General features: G+C 43.5%; 1 protein-coding gene across 2 annotated transcripts in view; it reads right to left on the bottom strand.

Moving 5' to 3' along the window:
• Positions 1–10666, bottom strand: part of OSBPL2 (oxysterol binding protein like 2) — a 33338-nt gene extending 22672 nt beyond the window's left edge. The window contains exons 1-2 of one of the 2 annotated variants that reach the window (XM_085079397.1): positions 10534–10666; positions 9689–9785 (exon numbers count right to left, since the gene is read on the bottom strand). The gene's annotated coding sequence lies outside the window, so the exon portion shown is untranslated. Of the gene's footprint in view, positions 1–9688; positions 9786–10068; positions 10198–10533 lie in introns of those variants that run through there. The other variant, XM_085079398.1, reaches the window with a different exon arrangement.
• Between the last annotated feature and the right edge of the window lie 8352 nt (positions 10667–19018).

Below are 19018 nucleotides of genomic sequence, written 5' to 3'. Positions count from 1 at the left end.
GATTTTCTATCAATCTCTGCACCAGCAATACCATATTTACAAGTCCTCACCTTACAAGTACCTTTGAAGATGCAAGACATTTATGGTTTCAATTGTCTGCAAGCATTGCATCCTTCCAGCAAAACAGCAGCCAGTATTTCCAGAAGGAAACTCATATATGTACAAGATACAGCCCTGTCATGATCAGCACTGCAATTACATTATTCTCTCCATGTTTTCTTGCATCTTCCCTTTTCCTGCTTAGCTTTGTATAGAAGGTACCAAGAAATAAAAATTATGACTTACAAAACTGTCAAATATCATTAAGAGACTTAGAATAAATAAGGTCATGCAGATGCATGCCAGTTTCGCCTCTCCCCTCTCCTGCACAATAATAATTGCATTACAAAAGGATTTGTGAAGTGGAACTACATCCCACAGCATGCAGTTTCACTGCAGAGACAATGAAGCTTTCCTCTAAAAACACCCACCAAGTGCAAATGAAGTGACCAGAATCAAAGACAACTGAAAAGCAGAGCTATGTTGTGCTCTCCTGACATCCACCTCACACCACACCTGAAGCTCATTGCTATTTGAAAATAGAAGTTCAATTATATGCCTGTAAGTTATATACACTTTGTAACTATTACCTAAAGAACAAAATATTCATTGAAGTCGCTTTAAATAACAGTCACAAATTGTCCTAAGGTGCTAGGAACATTTTTAAAAGGATAAAATAATTTTTTTTGCTTAGTTACACTAGGAATAACTTCATGCTTATATCACTTTTTACATTCAGTTCTTTCATACAGCAGAGATGAACATGAATTTGCATGTAGCTGAACACAGTGATAACATCATTCAGCTTTCATGAGCCAAAAAGCTGGGATTAAATCCTGTTCACTTACTAAGAGCAACAGCAGAAGTTACTTTCAGCTAAGCTGAAATGCCAGAAGACAAAAACATCCTGGTTGCTTCATATTCAGTATCTGTAATCTGTATTTCCTCCTCCATGTCCCTGATGTTCTCAGAAGAATTCACTTGCACACCAGCAAGTGTGGTTAGCAGTTTTTATCAAAATTGCCATTGAAGGAAGGGTGCAACACTCCTGTGTCACACAGACCTTCAGGAGCTCAGGACCAGCTGGAAAATCTTTCACAAAGATAAACATCCTATCATGGTCTCATCTTTCAGTCCTACAGTGTACAAGAAACACAAAGTCTATCTGGATATTTTCTTACACACACAGTAGTCATTAGGAATGTAACAAACAGGTTCCCATACAGACTTCACTTGTTGAGAGAACAGTGTTTTAGCAGTTGAGGTTTGCTGGTTTACAGACTGAAATTATCTTAGTGGGTTTCACAGGGCTAAGGGTCTGAGGCTGGGTGCTCAAGGCACAGACACCCAGAAATGTGCTTTTCCTGGGGATCTCAGCCCAGCTGCACTGCCACACTGCTCACCAATAGCAGGGAAAAGCTGCAAGTAGAGACACCTTAAAAGAACTGGAAATTCCTCGTTTCATGATGACAACACACCCCTGGCCACAACCAGTACAGATTTTGTGGTTTGCAGGATAAGCAACAAAGCTTATCTACTTCCTCATATTTTAAGGCTACGGATTGGTATGAACTAATTTGATTTATGGGATTTGTGTGCATGAGCACAAACAGCTGCATTTGTTTTTATTTTTGTATCAAACTGATTTCCCGACAGAAGTGATGCTATTTTTGAAGCTTGGACTGAAAGACAACAGATAAAAACAGCCAAAAAATGTGTAATACCCATCCCAACAGTACAACTTTGGTTGGTAAATCTGTACTGCAGCTGTATTAGTTTATATTTTGTTCTGACAGATTTTCTGATACTTTGTCCAGAATATTCACAGTAAGATTTCACTCTTTGAAACTACCTTTAAAGATGAGTGTTGAAGCAATTTATAGAAAACAACTAAGCCTAACATAACTCACTGAAGCATGTCTTAAACAAGTTATTTGGGCAGAAGCTAATTTTTCTAGTCATTTTGCTTATTTGCATGCCAAAGCCTAAAATATGCAAACCTAAACTAGCTAAACATAGAATGTGAAGTAAAAAACTTGCAGGAGCTTCTGCCATCTTCTAATCAAAGAGCAACCTGTGTGGTTCCTCTGAAATAAGCTTTACACCCTGGTGATGTTGCAAAGCCATTCACAAACAGGTCAAACAAGATATTATGTTGTCCAATCACACAAGTTAGAAATGCAGGTAACGATGCTGAAATAAAAAAGCCACTTCTGTCCCAAGGAAGAAACTCCATAACAGGGTAAGGGATAGAAATATAACTAACTACAAATGGGCACAGAGCCTGATTTGTATCCTTGTTAAAAAGTGTCATTGGTTTAGTGCAACAACTCAAAAGCAGGTTACCTGAGGGGAGCCTGTAGGAAAGCTGGACAGGGACTTTTTACAAGAGCATGTAGTGACAGGACAAGGAGGAAAAAATTGGGAAAGAATTCTTCCCTGTGATGGTGCTGAGGTCCTGGCACAGGGTGCTCAGAGAAGCTATGGCTGTCCCATCCATGGAAGTGTCCAAGGCCAGGTTGGACAGGGCTTGGAGCAACCTGGGATAGTGGAAGGTGTCCCTGCCATGGCAGGGGGGTGGAATGAGAGTATCTTTAAGGCCCCTTCCACCTCAAACCACCCTATGATTCTGTGATAATCATTAAAACTCCTTTAAATTCTCACCGTTTATCAGAAAAGGCCACACAATCCTGAATGATGACCCTTTTTTAAAGGATATGAGGATGTTTTGCAAAGTCAAAGGACAAAACAAAGCATGAAGTTGAAATACATACTGCAGAAACACATCCACACCTTGAATAGGTTCTACAGAGGGGAGGGAAATACTCAGATTGACATCCTGCCTTGCAGAACCCATCTGTCACAGGAGAGGGAACAAACAGGCTGCTCCTAAACACAAGACAGGTCCCAAGGGAAGCTCAGGAGCAAACTCCCTTCTGTCAGTGACTCCCACAGCCTTGATGCACAGACTGTAACAAACTGCTCACACCACCCACAGCCCCAGCCACAGACCCATGACCAAGGAAACATATCTGCCCATCAGCTGGTTGTGAATAATGTCACACTAAGTGGTCTGTCAGGCCCAGAGCTGAACCTGTCACTCTGCTGTGACACTCTGCTGTGACACGTACCAGGAGATCTGGCTGCCAGTAGCACGCTCTGCTGTCCAAAGCTTTCTGCAGGTCACAGTGTCCCCTACAAGGTCAAAGTCCCAGCAGTGGAAGGCACACAAACTCTCTTCCAGAAATACATCAGTCCCAGACTTTGCACAATTCCTATTTTAAACCGTTTCCTCCCACTTGAACTTATTTTTAAAACCAGGACAACAAAAGCGCAAGACTTTGCGAATCGCTCTATAAACTGCCTAATTTGCTCCACGCATTCTGTGACGTGCATGTGAGCATCTCTCTGAGAGGAGATGCACATTCCACCTTCAAGGCTGCTTTCCAAATGCAGCGTGTGGGAATCCACTGCCTTTATCTTGGTAAATTAGCAATCCCTCAAATTTGTCACCTCGTAGGCTTGTTCCTTCTCAAAATTTCATTTTTTAGGAGAAAATAATGAAAACAACCAGCTTGTGCTCTGTCACCGTGATTCTGGATGCTAGGAACTTATACATCAATTAAAGAAACCCACAAACTTCTAGCCCTAAGCAACCTGCAAGAGTTTAAACCTGCAACTACCCTGAGTAAGTTAATTGGACTAGTTCCTCCACACTAACTCGTTCTTCCAGGTTAATCCTCAACAAAGACCCAGCTGGATAACTGAAAGTTACTCCTCCTTAAAGAAACATTTACATTTCTCTAGAAAGACCAGCATTTACAATGAGTGGCTCACTGGGCTGGAATGTGGCTCAGCAAGCTCAGGTTTGAAGCTGGCTGGGGACAGCTGCAGTGCCTTTTTCCTCCAGACCTCAAGCTGAAATTTCTCATCATGCAGCAGTTCTGGAAAGCTTTGCTGACATCATCGTGCTAAATTAATTTTTTTTTTTTAATGCTTTGAAAGCCCATGTTCTAGCTCTAGAAGACATATAAAACACTTGGTCTGATTCATTACACAGATATTGAATCTACTTGTGGAATCCAGGAGCATTTAAGTAAAACCAAGTGCAGAATCAATAAGCAGCCATGCAAATAACCAGAGGTTCACCAGCATGAACAGGTAGGGTGCTAGGAGTTCAACAGACTGGAATTAGAGTGCCACCAAAAAATTCATGAACTAGCACATTCGTCAGCTTTTTCACATGCCTAACAAGGTTTTGTTGGGTGTGCACTTCCACAGCAAATTTCAAAATCATTTCAGTTTATTAAAGTGAAAAGAGAAAAATTGCAAGCAATTAAAAAAAAGAAGGAAAAAAGGGGAAAAGTCACTTAGGACCTTCCTCATAAAAAACATTTTCATTACTGTTTACAACATGACTGGTGGAATAAGAGCCAATCTCACTGTCTCTTGAGTTGCCAGCTGAAATAAAACATAGCTGTAGTACTTCAAGGGATAGAAATAAATAACTTGAACTGGAAGATAAATATTCATGTGTGTTTGATTCATACACATCTCCTGAAAACATCAAACTGCAGTGCTTCATCTCTGAATGAAAGCTGCAGCAAGGATGAATCTTAATTGACTCATGAAATTAGGTTAACAGCAACATTGGATCTAAAACATCTACAAAAATTAGCCAAGAAGCAAATTTAATTGGCAATTTAGATTAACTGTTATGCACTTAAAATCTCTTCAGACAGAGAACAGCTACACAGACAGCAGAATCCAGAAGAGGATTTTCTTTGCCCAGTGAGATTTGCTTCTTACTCCAAAGTTTGAATGTAACACCATCTTCCAGATGTCTTGGCAAGATAAAGCTCTCTCTGGAACCACAGCAAGAGAAGGGCAAGTTCCTTCTCCAATCTGTTTTTAGGTGCAGAGAGGCTGGGTGGAGAGCATCAGCTGAACACCCAGCCCACTGTCACTTTTCCATTTCTCTGGAGATTGCAGCTGTCCCTGCAACATAGCTGGGAGTTATTAAATGGCCTGGGGACAGTTCAGTGCCAGCACTTGAAACAATGGTGACAACAAAATGAACATCTGAAAGGTTAGCTTTAAACACATGAGCCAAACTGATTTATGGCAGGAGGAATAGCATTCTGCTCTCTCAGAAATACCAATTTTTGATGGCACTTCACAGGAATTAAGAGACAACTGGAACACTGCAAGTCTGGCTTTAGTAAAGGCCACAAAACTTGTTTCTGCATCAGAACAAATGACAATAATTGTCCCACACACTAATCACTGTCCCCAGCACAAAGCTCCAGTGATGCTACCAGAAGTATTATTTACTGAACATAAAAATTGTAAAAATGAAACTGGACAGAAAATATCCTCCCAGAATAGTGCTCAATTATCTATGGAACCAATGGCTATTCCCCACTTTCACTTCAGCCAAAATTCTCTCCTACAGCCAAGGATAGTGGCTTGCAGAACTTCCTTCAAATCTAACAAACAGAGTAAGGAAACTTGATTCCAGCAGATTAATATTTTCTGATGCAAAACATTGAAATTCATACAGAATTCTGTAAATGTTCTCTTTTCTTAACTCAATATCTGAGACATTTTTCCACATGAGAGTACCTGGTACAGCATTCTTCAGAATCTGTAACCTTCCCTTGGAAACTCTTGCATGGCCCATGATTGTAAAAAATGACAAAATTCTGTTCTGCACACCTCTCCATGCATGATGCATAATGCTAGGTTTGATCAGGAGTGATAAATCAGCTCATTTCTACCCACAGGGCTAAAAAACAAAATAATTCAATACTGTGTTATAAAACTAGTCACTTCTCAGCAGTTTCCTGAGGATCTGTTTTATCTTATTTGTAAGAGGGAAGGCGGGAAGTAATCAATAACTCCAAGCACAGTGGCTTTGGACACAAGTGCCAGTAGATATATAATTAATCATTTAGGAACGCTTCTCTTTGAAGGCAAAATTAAGGATGGTTGAGTATTTCTCATCATAATGCAACCACCCCTGCATATTGATCGCTGACGCTTATGAACGTGAAGAATGTTACAGCATAAAACATCACTGGAGAAAACCCCCAGAACAGCAAAAATAGTTACATGTTTCAGTTTATAGATCTTTCTCCTTTGAGGAAGGTTTGTCTCTGTGGTCCCCTTCTCTCCAGGCCAGTGTAAGTTTAGAGTTACTCTGAACAAGGGATATTATAAATCATTTCATGGAGACTCTTGAGATTTAAAAAAATAATAATTTTTTTTTTTTTTGACTTCTCAAGACAGGACAAATATCTCCATTTAGAGCCCAGTTTTAATAAAGAATCCACCCACCTATCTGCTCAGTAACATTAACCCACTTGGGTAACAAAACGTGCACAGCACTTCATTTAAAACAAAGTAAGACCACATAAACACATGGGCAGCATTCTTGTTCCACTCTTAAAACAACCACTCAACAGTTTCATTGTTCTAGTGCAAAACCTAGAAAGAACCCATGCATGGGGGCAGTTCTGCTCTCCTGAAAAAGTTCTCCTTTCAGTCAAAAAATGCTGCTGAAGGGACCCTTGTAAACAGGCTGGTGAGTGAATTTCTCTGCAGCCTTAACACACACAAGTTTCATAATGGAGAGCTGTTAAAGGGATTCTCATCCTCACCTGATTGCCCTGACACGTTGTAGGGAGCAGAGGGAGCTGCTTAGTGAGTTAGTGAGCTGAAGGGAGTGATGTGAACCACAGACACCTCAGAATTCACACATTTTACCACCTTCAACCTCCATTGCCTTTAACTACCTCCAGAACCAAAACACAGTGATATCTACTAACAGATTTTTTGGGAGCCCTAAAAACAACTTACACAGAAGTGTCAAAATAACGCTAGCAAAAATATAACGAAGTTATTTATCTAGTCATGAAAACACATTTCTTGACAAATACCCTAAATGTGCAAACTTTGCAACACCCCAGAGGTTCACAGAATCCTGAGAGCCTTTATCTCATCCAGAACTGACCAGCACAGCACAGGAGCTGGACTGGAGCAGGAACACCACAGACCAAGATTTCCATTTGGTCTAACACCAAGCACAGACACCAAGTGTCCAGCAGTGCAAAAGACAGTTCAAGTTTGGGACTATAAAACCACAAGGGCCAAGACTGAACTGCCCAGCTCTGTTTCTGCAGCTGCAGGGACAATTCACCTTTTGTGCACCCTCCCTCCCACCACATGGATAAACAAGCCCAGAAAGACAACACACTGCAGCCTCTGCATTTTCTGAATGGAGAGCTGCTGCAATTTACTACAAATCTGTCTCATTAAATTATGTGCATAATAAAATATACTGAACTGATCTAAATGATCTGTCTAGACCAGGAAATTAATTTCCAGTTGTAACTGTATTTAAGGAAAGGAAAAAAATCAAGTTTAAGTAAGCTTAGTCTATTCTTGTAACTTATTGATCCTGAAAATTAAGATATTGTCTTTGTGCACTGAATCAACATTAAATTTTTAAAGAGTATAACTGAAAGTTATGGTAAGCCACATTTGACACATTCTAATTGCCTGTTGCTCTCCTGCAACTTGCTATTACAAGCCTTGAAGGATACAAAGTAAATAATTACATCATCATACAGTCTGCATAGTAATTATTAAGATGCAAGGATTAAGATAATGAATTCTTCAATTCCAAGTTCTACAGTGGTCTATTTCATAAAATAATAAATCCCATAAAAGAACTGCTGTAAAGCATAATTTCTATCTTTTTGCAACACGAAGAACATCAGTCCTATATCTCCAAAGTGGCAGATACAAAGTGACTAACTTTTTCCTCACTCTCACTTTCCAATTTATTCAGCTTGGAGAAGATGCACCTGTGATAAGCTACATATTCAAGCTCAGCAACAGCATTCAAGTTCAAATATTCATATATTTAACACATGTTCTCTGCATGCCTCATTTTGTGCATTTCTTCCAAAAATTGAAAGAACCAAGCATTTTAGTTACTTCACAAAGAGGCTAAACACTGAGCATTTTAGAACATCATATCACTGTCAAATGCAGACATTTCTTGTATCTCCATGCTGCAGGTGACAAAACTGATGCTGAGTGAAGGACCAGAAAAATGGCACCTTGTAAACAGAAGGCCTAGATATCACCAGCATGATGCAACATTGCATTTGTTCAAGGGCAAGCAACTTCAAATACCAAAGCTAATAAATTATCTGCTTAAAAATTCAGCGTACTTCCAGGCTAATCTTGCTTTCAAACAACAACAACAAAAAAAAAATCATCTGACTGGCACTACAAACAGTGATTTAAAAATATAGCCTTATCAAAGCAGAAAAAAAAGCCTGATTGGGACGTTTTCCAGCCAATACTAAGATAACAGAGAGCAAAGCTTTCCACCTTTGTTCTAGGTCAGCATGTGTGAAGTTCACACAGTAGAATTCACAAGAAGAAAGACTGAAAGAAATACCAGTTTCCATCATAGGACCTGCCAACTTGAGCAAGTACGTATCATGGAAAGCAGTAACAGTATTAAGACTGACTTGAAGAAACCATCCAAGAGTGAAAATTATCTTCTGTGATCAGCTACCAAAAGATGTTAGCAAACAAATAATTAATAACCACACTGCTCTTCACTATTGTATCAACTGAAACCTTTATCCCATCTAGTCTTCAGCAACCTGTAGGCACAGGATTTGCTGTCTAATCACCATTTTCTATCTCAAACTTTTGCCTTCTGTTTCTAAGAATGTTTTGGCAAGGTAGAAGAGCCAGTTCTAGAGGAAAATGCCATATTTTTTCTCGACAGCAGACACCTCAGTGTTTCCTTTTGAGGACTTCCCGAAGTTGCAAGTTCATCATGAGGTGCTGTTGGTTCAGAAAAGCAACAATAAGAACCAGTCCTGATCCTATCCCACACTGCCCTCAGCTTTCTGTCACGTGGCCAAACATTTGTACAGCTTGACAACTATTTTAAGAAAAAAGCTGTGTTTATTGTAACTGAAAACCCAAGGGGTTACTTCGGGAGAAAATCACCGCTCGGAATTTCTTGCTTCCATGCTAGTTTAGCCAGTTCTGCTACTCCCATCCCACGGCACAGCACTTCATGCTTGGAAGTTACCCAAGTCACTGCTTCCAGAAATTGCCCTGAGGTTTTAGAAGTCCCTGAGCACGCTGGTGTAAAGTTTGTTAAGATGTGGTTGCCCCCAGATGGCAACGTGAACATGGAGCTACAGAACTCTGGAAGGTTTAGTTGGAATGATCAAATTTATTTTCCCTTGTACACAAAGATTTAGAAAAGGAAACGCTAGGGAAGAGTACTGCAAATCAACACTGCAGATCTGTGTTTCCTTTTCACTTTTCCTGGAATCTCAAGTGAAGGCTACGTAATTTAGCTGAGAAAATTCACACTAAACTGCAGCAGTATCTGCTTGCACTCAACATGCTTTGGCAGCTACTTCTGAGAGGAAATACGTAACATTATGGCACACATAAAAACCAGGGGATGATTTTGAACCCACATCTGAAATTCTGGCCTGTAAGTACTGCAGAAAAAAACCTGCTTCCAAAAGGAGTCCTGAATCCAAACATACATATAGCACAGCATGATCAATACCCAAATTAAATAAATGGCAACTTATACCTTTATTACCATGCAGAAGTTCTGGTGGCATGTTATTTAGAAAAAAGCCTTTTTTCCTGCTATTTTCCCCATCTTCCTTGTCTCCTTTTCAGGACCTCTGCAAGAGAAACATTGAGTGGGTAACTCAAAAACAAACTGAAAAAAAAAAAGAAATAAAAAAAGCCAACCCCAAATAAACCCCGACCGCTCGCTGTGCTTCAGCCGTGGCCTAGAAAGCCCCTTGAGGCTCCTGGACTGGGCTGAAAGCGAGCCCAGCACATTCCCCCGGGGAGCCGGGTGTCGTAGGCTCCTTTGCTAAACCACCCAGCTGCAAAAGCAATCGGAAAAATAAGGTAAAATTAGCAAAACCCCGACGCCGGGGCTGACGGAGCTGCACTGACCCGCACCCTCCGCACAGCCGCGTCCTTCAGACCCGCTCCTCCCGGCCCGGAGAGCCTGGGGATGAGGGGGAAGCGGGCAGGGCTCAGCCCGGGATGGGATGGGAGCAGCGGGCAGGGCTCGGCAGCGGGCAGGGCTCGGCACCGGGCACAACCAAAGCACCGGGCAGGGCTCAGCACCTCAGCCCGACGCTGCAGCACGGCCCTGCGGCCCGCAGCGCCCCGAGACACCGGGCGGGTCAGGCCCGCTCGGCCGCCGGGACGGCAGCGCAGCACTGAGGCGGCCGCTCCCCCAACCCGCCCCCGCCGCACTGACAGCGCGGCTAAGCCCGCCGGGAACGGGACCCCCGAGCCGAGCCGGGCCCGGGAGAGGCCGTGGGGGCGCTGGGGCGGCGGGAGGAGCGGAGGCGCTGGGAAGCGGAGCGGGGAGCGGAGCGCGGGCAGCCCGGGCCCGGCCCGCAGCGTTACCTGCACCGGCTCCAGCGACGGCCCCGCCAGCACCGCGGACACCCAGGCGGAAGTGCGGCCCTGGCCGCGGCGGATTGACAGGTGGATCCGCCAATCGCAGAGCGCCGCCGCGCCCCGCCGTTGCCAGGAGGACGAATCAGCTCCCCCGTCGCCTCGCTGGGAGGCGGGGCGAATGCTAATGAGCTGCCGAGGCTGAGCGCCCCGGGCCGCGCCACCGCTGGGGAGACCGCTGGCCAATGGCGCGCGGAATATGCAGATGAGGGCGTGGCTATGCAGATGAGGTGCTACCGGCATGCACCGGGGCGCGGGATTGCCTCACCGGGCGCGTTCCGAGGGGTTTTTGGGGTTCCTCTGCAAGACCGAACACACTGTGTCTGCTCCTCCCTATGTGACTTGTGGGGCACTTGTGCTAGCAGGTGATTTCAGAGCGTGAGGTTGTCTCACCGTAACCTTTGTAAGAAAATATGTCATCGTTCAAGACAGGTGGGCACTTAACATGCTCCATCTCAGCCACTCTCCAGGTGGATTATCGGGGTGGGAAATTTCAGTCGCATACAGTCTTGCAGATGCTGCAATTTGATAATGGCTAATATGAAATGGAGCAGATTTGCAGGGTTATATAACTCTCAGGCCAGCATCCCTGTCATTGTGTGCCTTCATCCCATTGACTCATCCATGCCCTGTCGCTCTGAGCCACTCAATGGATACCTCAAAACCCCAGAGAAATGGCCAATGGATACCTCAAAACCCCAGAGAAATGGCCAATGGATACCTCAAAACCCCAGAGAAATGGTCAATGGATACCTCAAAACCCCAGAGAAATGGTCCACAAAGCCACGTGTGAGTAGGAAATGGTAACGAGTGAAGGAGGGAGATGAGACACAAATACTTATCCTCAAAATGATCTTCTCTTACCATTGATTCAGCTCCCGGTGCAAAGCAAACACAGGGATGAGCACATTAATTCTGCAGCACAAACTCATTCATCAGAGGTGGATACAAATGTTCTTTAAGAAGGGAATGACTGCAAGGCTGGTGGGGAAAATCATCACATTTGCTGCCCAGCTCCCTCCTGCCATCCCCAAATAGTTTTGCTGGCACAGTGTTGATTCGGGAGCATTACTCACCCCTCAATGGGCTGACAGCTCCTGGCCATCAGCCACCTGCTGACAACGTACGAGACACGAATTAACAGTGATAATGCTCCTTGCTCTGGCACAGGCACAGGGATTTAATGAAATCTCCACTGGGAATTTCTCACCCACGTTGGGATTGAGGCGTGTGTCCTCCTCAATCCAAATTTGCTGTACCCACACGTTGTTTCACCCCTGCATTTACCCAAAGTCGTTGGACTCATCTTTAGGGAAGACAGATCTTTCAAAGTAAAGGATAATTTGTATGACTCCAAATATGTTTAAAAGGTTTGCCTGATTTGCCCAGATTTTTTTTTCCAGTAAGCCCCAGTTCAGCTACACTCTTGGATTGCTCAACATGATAGTCTCAACATGAAGCACAGAAATATTTCTACTACAGCTTTTAAGCAAAGCCCCACAAATAGAAAGTAAGCAGGAATTTAAATTAATAGTTTCTGACTCTGCAGGTGTTTGTTGTGAGTAAGCAGCTGGTCTGGAAGAGTTCTCCAAAAGGATCACAGAAAGAGAAATCCACTGATTAGATGACCAACATATACTGAACTTGTGTAGCTTTTTTAGGTCTTAATTAAGGCACAAGCATTCTGAACTGCTAGAACAATCCTTCTCCAGAGCAGTTTGTCTTTGAGCTGGAAAAATTAGGATAATTGACAATTTCTTTCTTTGTTAAAGATTATAGGGCTATTCTCTAGCAATCTAGCACACTAAAACTCCAAAACTGTTCATGGAGAAGAATCTAAATCCATATTTTTCTCCCTACTCTGCTGGAAAAGAGGGGAGGGAGCAGTTACCTTTTAAAGGAGATGGCACAGAAATTTTGCCATGTTGGCAAAGTTTTGCAAGGTTAAGAGTAATTAAACAGGGGTTTTACAGTGGAAAGTCTTAGGCAACTGTTTCAGGCATAGGTGTAACCATCAGCTCCACCTAAAATAAACCCAACTGCTTCCCTCCTGTGGAGCAACACAACCCACTGAGGAAACTGATCCCAGCAAACCTTGACACTGCAGGGGGAAGTTTAGGAAATGTAAATGTAAAGAAGGAAGGGCGAAATGGAAAAACAAACAAACAAAAAAATCTAGAGATGTTGATGTAGAGCTATTGGAAGGAAATGTGGTGTGTTAGAGCAGAAATATTGATTGTCAGCAATCAATCCATCACCCATTGTATGCAGGCAGATACAAATGCCTCTTCCCTCCTCCTCCAAATCATCCAAAACAGTCACTCAGTCCCAACATGCTCGGGCAAGTTGTTCAGCTTTTAGTCTGGGACTCCTTGCCAGGCAGTTTCAAAACCAAACCCATTTGTTCAGGGAAGGCTCCAGCATCCTCAGCTGTGCTGCCTGTCCCTCCTCCAGGCCGGAATTCCCAGCACCCTGTGCCTCCTCAGCCTTTCAGAGACACAGCAGTGTCCTTAGAGCTCTGTGCCAAATGTGCTTGGAAATGCTCCCGACCCTCCTGTCCACCAGCAGCTTCACCTTAGAGGAGTGAGGGGCTTGTCCAGGCTTAAAAGATAATTTGGATTAAGGGACAGCGTGAAGAGCAGAGTAGGAATCCCAAAATATCTCTGGACAAATAAGCCCCAAGTTATCTAAGCATTTGAATAAAGAGTTTTCAGGCTCTCTCCCTTCCCTGCATCCCTGTATGAGTGAGCCAGACACCACTCTGCAAAATGTGAAACATAAGAATCTTCCACAATGCAAATAATAAAGATTTCCTCCTGTAGTCTAGCTCATCTCAAAAGACAAGAATTTTGAGCTCTTTCAGTGGTAATAGAGTGCTTTGAGCTGCTGGCACTGAAAAAGGGAAGATAGTGTGAAAGAGCCACACTCACAGAAATTTATTTAATATAAAAAATATTTTAAAAGCAGGCATTGGCAATACTGATAAGGCTGTAATGAAAAACGTGGTAATGCTGAAACCACATGAATTTTAACCAGTACCTTGAAGAAAAGCAATTCAAGAGAAAAAGGAATCCGTAAATAATGAGGAACATGGCAAAAGCTGAATAAGTAGAAATAGCCAGTCTGTTAAAAGGCTGAATAAGCATGTTCTTTGTAATGGCATGGAAAGGAAAAGGCACAACAGCCTGTATCCTCCGCTTCAGTGATCATTTCCCTGGGAGCTGCACCCATTCAGCTGAGGGCACTTCAGTGGCTGAGCCACTTCCCTTCAATATAAAATCAAGTTTTGAGAATCTTTGTGGTCAAAGCTGTGAAAGCTTAAAAACCTGGGACTGCAAGGGGCTTTCCACAGGAAGCCAGAAAGCTTATTAAAAAACATGTTTTCTCTCAAAGTGCAGACACAGTCACAGAATCACAGGATTGTTAAGGCTGGAAAAGACCTTTAAGATCATCAAATCCAATCTTCACCACCATGTTCACCATTAAAACATGTCCTCAGGTGCCATATCCACAGGTTTTTGGACTGTGAGGTGTGCCTTCTAATGAATCCCGAATTCTTCTAATTCCAGGTCTGACATCTAGTGCTGGAAACTCCTGTTCCTGGAGCTGGGTAGAGATGAGCAGGAGGATGTACTCAGGATAAAAATATTTGGGCCAAACTGGCTCACTTTCATATCTCGTCTCATCTTCCCTGGGATGGAATTCTGTGGGTTTTTTGCATCTCCATAGCAGGGAAGATGGGGTTAGATCAGATTTGACTCGCAGCTTCAATCCTTCACACTCTTGAACAGGATTTAGGAAGCTCCACATGGGGATACTGTGCAACCTGACTTTTTGGAACCCCCCCCAAAGAGGGCTGGAACCCATGAGCTTCAGCCTCAGTTCCAGCAGCAGATCTGAAGAAACCCCATTTTCCCAATGCCTGTGCACCACTGCTGCCAGCTGATCTGACAACAATCAGTGATGCTTTATATCCTAATAGATGTTCATTTGTCAAACATGGCCACAAGAACATCTTATTTAGAATTAGTTCTCACGTCTGGGTTTAGCTATGTGTACAGCAGCAAGACAAGTGACCCCTGTACACTTTGCACCACATTTCCCTCTATGATGGCAGCAGATCAATTCATCAGCTTGTGTGAGGCTTCCTTGTGGAAACTCAAGTCAATAGATGTTAATTATCCTTATTGATGCAAGGTCAGAATTGACGTGGGAGTAAAATTTAACCTGTCTGAGTGCTTCCTTGGTAACTTCTCTCTGTCCCCAGGATCTCACCCAGACAAGGGCTGAGCAGGGTGGGTGAGCATGAGGCAGAGTGAAGGGAAGCTCCTCACAGCCCACAGTGGAAGGCATTTTTTCTTTAGATATTCCCTGTGCTGTGTCACACAGTCAGATAGATTTCTACTGCCCAGGTTAGATGTTAACTGATGTTGGTAATTTCATTATTCCCTGAATTCAATACAATTGCTTCAGCAGCACAGTGTTTCCCCCAGGCAGCACCAGCTCCCTCTCCATTTTGCTGGCTCTGTGGATGAAGGCACAGCAGAGAAATGTTTCCTGTGGCATGCACATGTATTTTCCAGGTGCTCCCGATGACACATCTGCACTGTGCCCCCCAGCATGGGGCAGAGCTGCCAGGGCTGGCAGAGTTCACAGCAAGAGGACAACTGCCCTGCCACCCAGGGTGCCACCTCTTCATGATGCAGCACAGAGCTTGGGCACCTATTGACCCCAGGAAAAGGTTCAGGATGGTCCAGCCCTGCAATTTTGTTAAAAATCCCTGGATTTTAACCCTATGACCTGTGACAACCAGCAATGCCTACAAAAAGAAAAGAAAAAAAAAAAAACTGTGTAAAGCAGACTGAGAGCTGTTTTGACTGATACACTATAGACTCTTTTAGCATGTAATTTTCTCTGCTTTTGTAAAATTAGCACCTTTGATCCAGCAAATACTTATATGCACATATTACATGCTGGAATAGTCTCCTGTACTTAATGTAACAAAGTCCTGTCCACTGGTTCCTAGGCAACCACTAGAACAAACTAATTAGTAACCTACAAATTCACACATATCCATCAAAACAACATCCAGGTTAATTTTGTGGTGCCTCTGTATTTTTTGTGCTTTAAAATTATCATCTCCACTTTCCCAAAATAAATTATACTAATCTACAGGTTGGTTTTAAAACTAAGTATAAAAAAGGTCTCATCATGAAATTCCACCCAAAAAAAGGTAATAAAGTAAATCAGATTTTTTGAGCATGAACAAAAAGAAAAAAAAAATCAGATCCTGTCCCAGATCCTGTCCCAGATGGAGCTGGGAAGTTTGGCTCTGGATCTGAAGGCTGCTATACAAGAAATCCCCGACAGGCAGACAAACTAATGTGCCTCCCTCATCAGCTTCTGTGTCAGCCACAGCTGACTCTATTTACTTTTAGCCCAGAGAAGGAACTGGGAGCAGAAGGAAAAGAAAAAAAAACCTTCATTGATATTCACAATGTTGTCTTACATGTCCAGCATTATTTTTGTCCAAGGAAGCTCTTTCAGAAAATGGGAGAAAACAAGTGATGAGGTGGAAGAATGGCTGGCAGAGGGGAAGAAAGGACCCTGTGGTGGAGGAGGGGGTTTGTTTTATTCTGTTTTAAAGCACCATGAATCATTTTGGTTTCTGTTTGTATATTGGGTATTGGAAGAGTGACGTGGACTCAGCCTGAATAAACAGACTTTTTTACCATAACTAAGCTAAATGTCAAATTAGACATCTCCAATGATGAAGGTGGGTTGGTAGAAATTGCAGCTGATGGCCAAAGTCCCCACTTGTCCCCATTTCCATGCAAAATAAACAATATCCTGAACCCACAGCACAGCCCTGCTTGGGCCCACAGGTGAAAACCCAGGTGCTGAGCTTTGGCAGGAGTGAGCCCATGGCTGTCCATGGGTGTCTGCCTGCCTGGGCTGCCCCTTCCAGCTCTTCCCAAGCATTCCCAGCCATCCAGCCCCACGGCAGCAGGAAGGAGCTCTGCCAGCTGGCTGCCTGCTAAGGCTTCCCAGCAGTGTGGGACCATTCTGCCTGCAGCACTGCCCTTTCACATCTCCTTGGATTCCTGTCGCCAGGGATGAGAACCTGGAAGGAGGAGAAGCTGCTTTACCTGGATGCAAAGCACACTTGAGTTTTTCCAGCCCTGTCACTCAGAAGGGGATTTTGCAGGTTCTCTCTTGTCCTTTGCACCTAGTGAGGGTTTCTCCCTGGCTGGCAGAGCTCAATTTTGACTCCAAGCATAGCATTTACACTGCTGGGAATAATGTCCAAGAAGGCACAACTCACAGGAAACCTCTAATTGACCAAGATGTGGTTCACTGGGAGGCTTGCACTCTCTGAATTAAAACAGCACCACCAAAAAAAATTTTAAAAATCCCCAGGAAATCCCCAGGCTGTCTGGCAATCAAGTGCCCTAGAAACCCTGACATGCTGGTGGAGGATGGCCAGGGCTCTTTGCTGCAGGTGCTCAGATCAGCCCTGGAAGTTCTTCTAGCCTGGAGAGGGATGAGTCTGGAGCAGCCCTATGCCAAGACAGGAGACACAAGTGCCCTTTCAGCCAAAGTGAACTTTATCAGGTTTTCAGTAGGGAAAAAAACCATTATCTGTTCACAAGAGCAGCCTTGTGAGGCTGTACTGCTCTCACTGCTTCAGGCAAACAGAAGTGGAAGGACTTTTTCCTATCTTTTGTATGTACAGCCTCTATTTATATAAATGTACTTACCAGAAATTGAATAACTCCCACCCCAGTAATTTTATACCCATCCAACATTTAAATTATGAATGCAATAATCTGCAGCACCACGACTCACAAGGCAAGGCTAGAATTCCCGAGGTGAGAAAAGTCTATTTTTAGACCTTTGCAGCTGAGATTTTTACTAGATGTAGAAATTTGCTCCTTTCTGCTGCCTCGGGGGTTAATTTGCCTGCGAAGTTTCAGGATTTTGTTTTTCTGCTGGTCAGACAGCAGCAAAACAAACAAGCTGCTTTCGGGGGAAGGAGTGCAGGAAGCAATCCCCATGCTCTGCCCGGGTGAGGGATTGCCTAACAGGGTTACTCTGAGGCAGAGAAGTGATGAAATTGGTTGTTCCTCTGAGGACTTCCTCTGGCTGGGCTGTAACCTGGCTTAGGGGTGGTGTGTGTTCTCCCTGAGCAGGAATCATTCCATCTTTAGCCCATGGAGCTGGCAGCAGTTTCACAGAAGATGCTCCTGACTCATATTTGCAAATGCCATGGAAAATCTTGGGATATTTTCTTCTCTATGTTTCTTAAAGGGGATTTTTTTTTTTCATATTTCAGGGACATGGTGTTTTACTTGTAGCTCTTCTTCTATGTGTGGCACCCAGGAGAGAGCAAAGCAGTGCAAAACTCATTTCCCACCATGTGTGGCAATAGCAGAAAAGGAGTGAGAGGGAGAAAAGGATCAGATGCACCCCAATAATCAGAAACTCCTTTCTGCTGGGTCCCACGAGGGATCTGTGTCATCCAGAGCACAGAGGCAGCACTGGTTCAGGATGAGCAGCTCAGGGTTTCATTCCTTTTTGTGCCACATAAAGGCATTTATCAGCAGGGCTCTTAATAACTGATGGATGAGACGTGATGCTCCTTCCAAATCAAGACTGTTGAGTAATGTTCTCCATGCCAAGCTCCTTCTGTCATTACAGCAGGGTGAGAAATCCCAGCCCTGGCATTCTCCTCTCTTGACAAATCACCCCACTGCCATTTCTTAATCAGATGCTGCCAAAATGGGAGCTCTAATGCCACCTTGCCTGCCCAAACCCAGCTGAGTGGCTGCTTGGTATCAAGAGTTAAACACAGTTATTCTCCTTCTAAATGTCATCTATGGACTATGTACAGAACAAGATGTTTAATCTCTGTCCCCCAGTGCCCTATGAAAAGCTCTAGCAGAGTAGATGGACCTTAATTTCCTCTCCTTCACAAAGCAATGCACTACTTTTCCAGATGTCATCAGGCTTTGGTTGTGCTTGAGAGAAAAAATATTAAAATAAAAAAAAGAAAAAGCTTGTGGCAAATGGAGATGCAATTCTTTTAAAACATTTTCTTTTTTGAGAAGTAACAGCAACAAAAAGTATGTGAAGATCAAAGAGAAAAGAGGTTGTGCTCAAGGATAACTCAAAAAATAATATGGGGCAGTTGCTGAGCGACTTTCCAATGCAAAATATTGCTATTTTCTGATCCCTTGCCTCATCTGCCCAAGGGGGATAGTGTCTAGTACTGGTCACAGAAAAAGTCTGTGTGATTGCCTGGGTACTGTCAGATCTAAGGTCTTTGCAAACAGCTTCTATCAATCAGCCTCAAGCCATTGATCTTACATGTAAAGCACTTATTGAAAAATAAATTATGGTTTTTTGATCTAACCAACTATTAAGGATTCCT

The sequence above is a fragment of the Lichenostomus cassidix genome, chromosome 20, assembly GCF_008360975.1.
Source record: "Lichenostomus cassidix isolate B80296 chromosome 20, HeHo_3.0, whole genome shotgun sequence".
NCBI classification, from domain to species: Eukaryota; Metazoa; Chordata; class Aves; order Passeriformes; family Meliphagidae; genus Lichenostomus; species Lichenostomus cassidix.
Note: the sequence above shows the minus strand (reverse complement) of the source record. Positions and strands in the feature narration are given on the sequence as shown.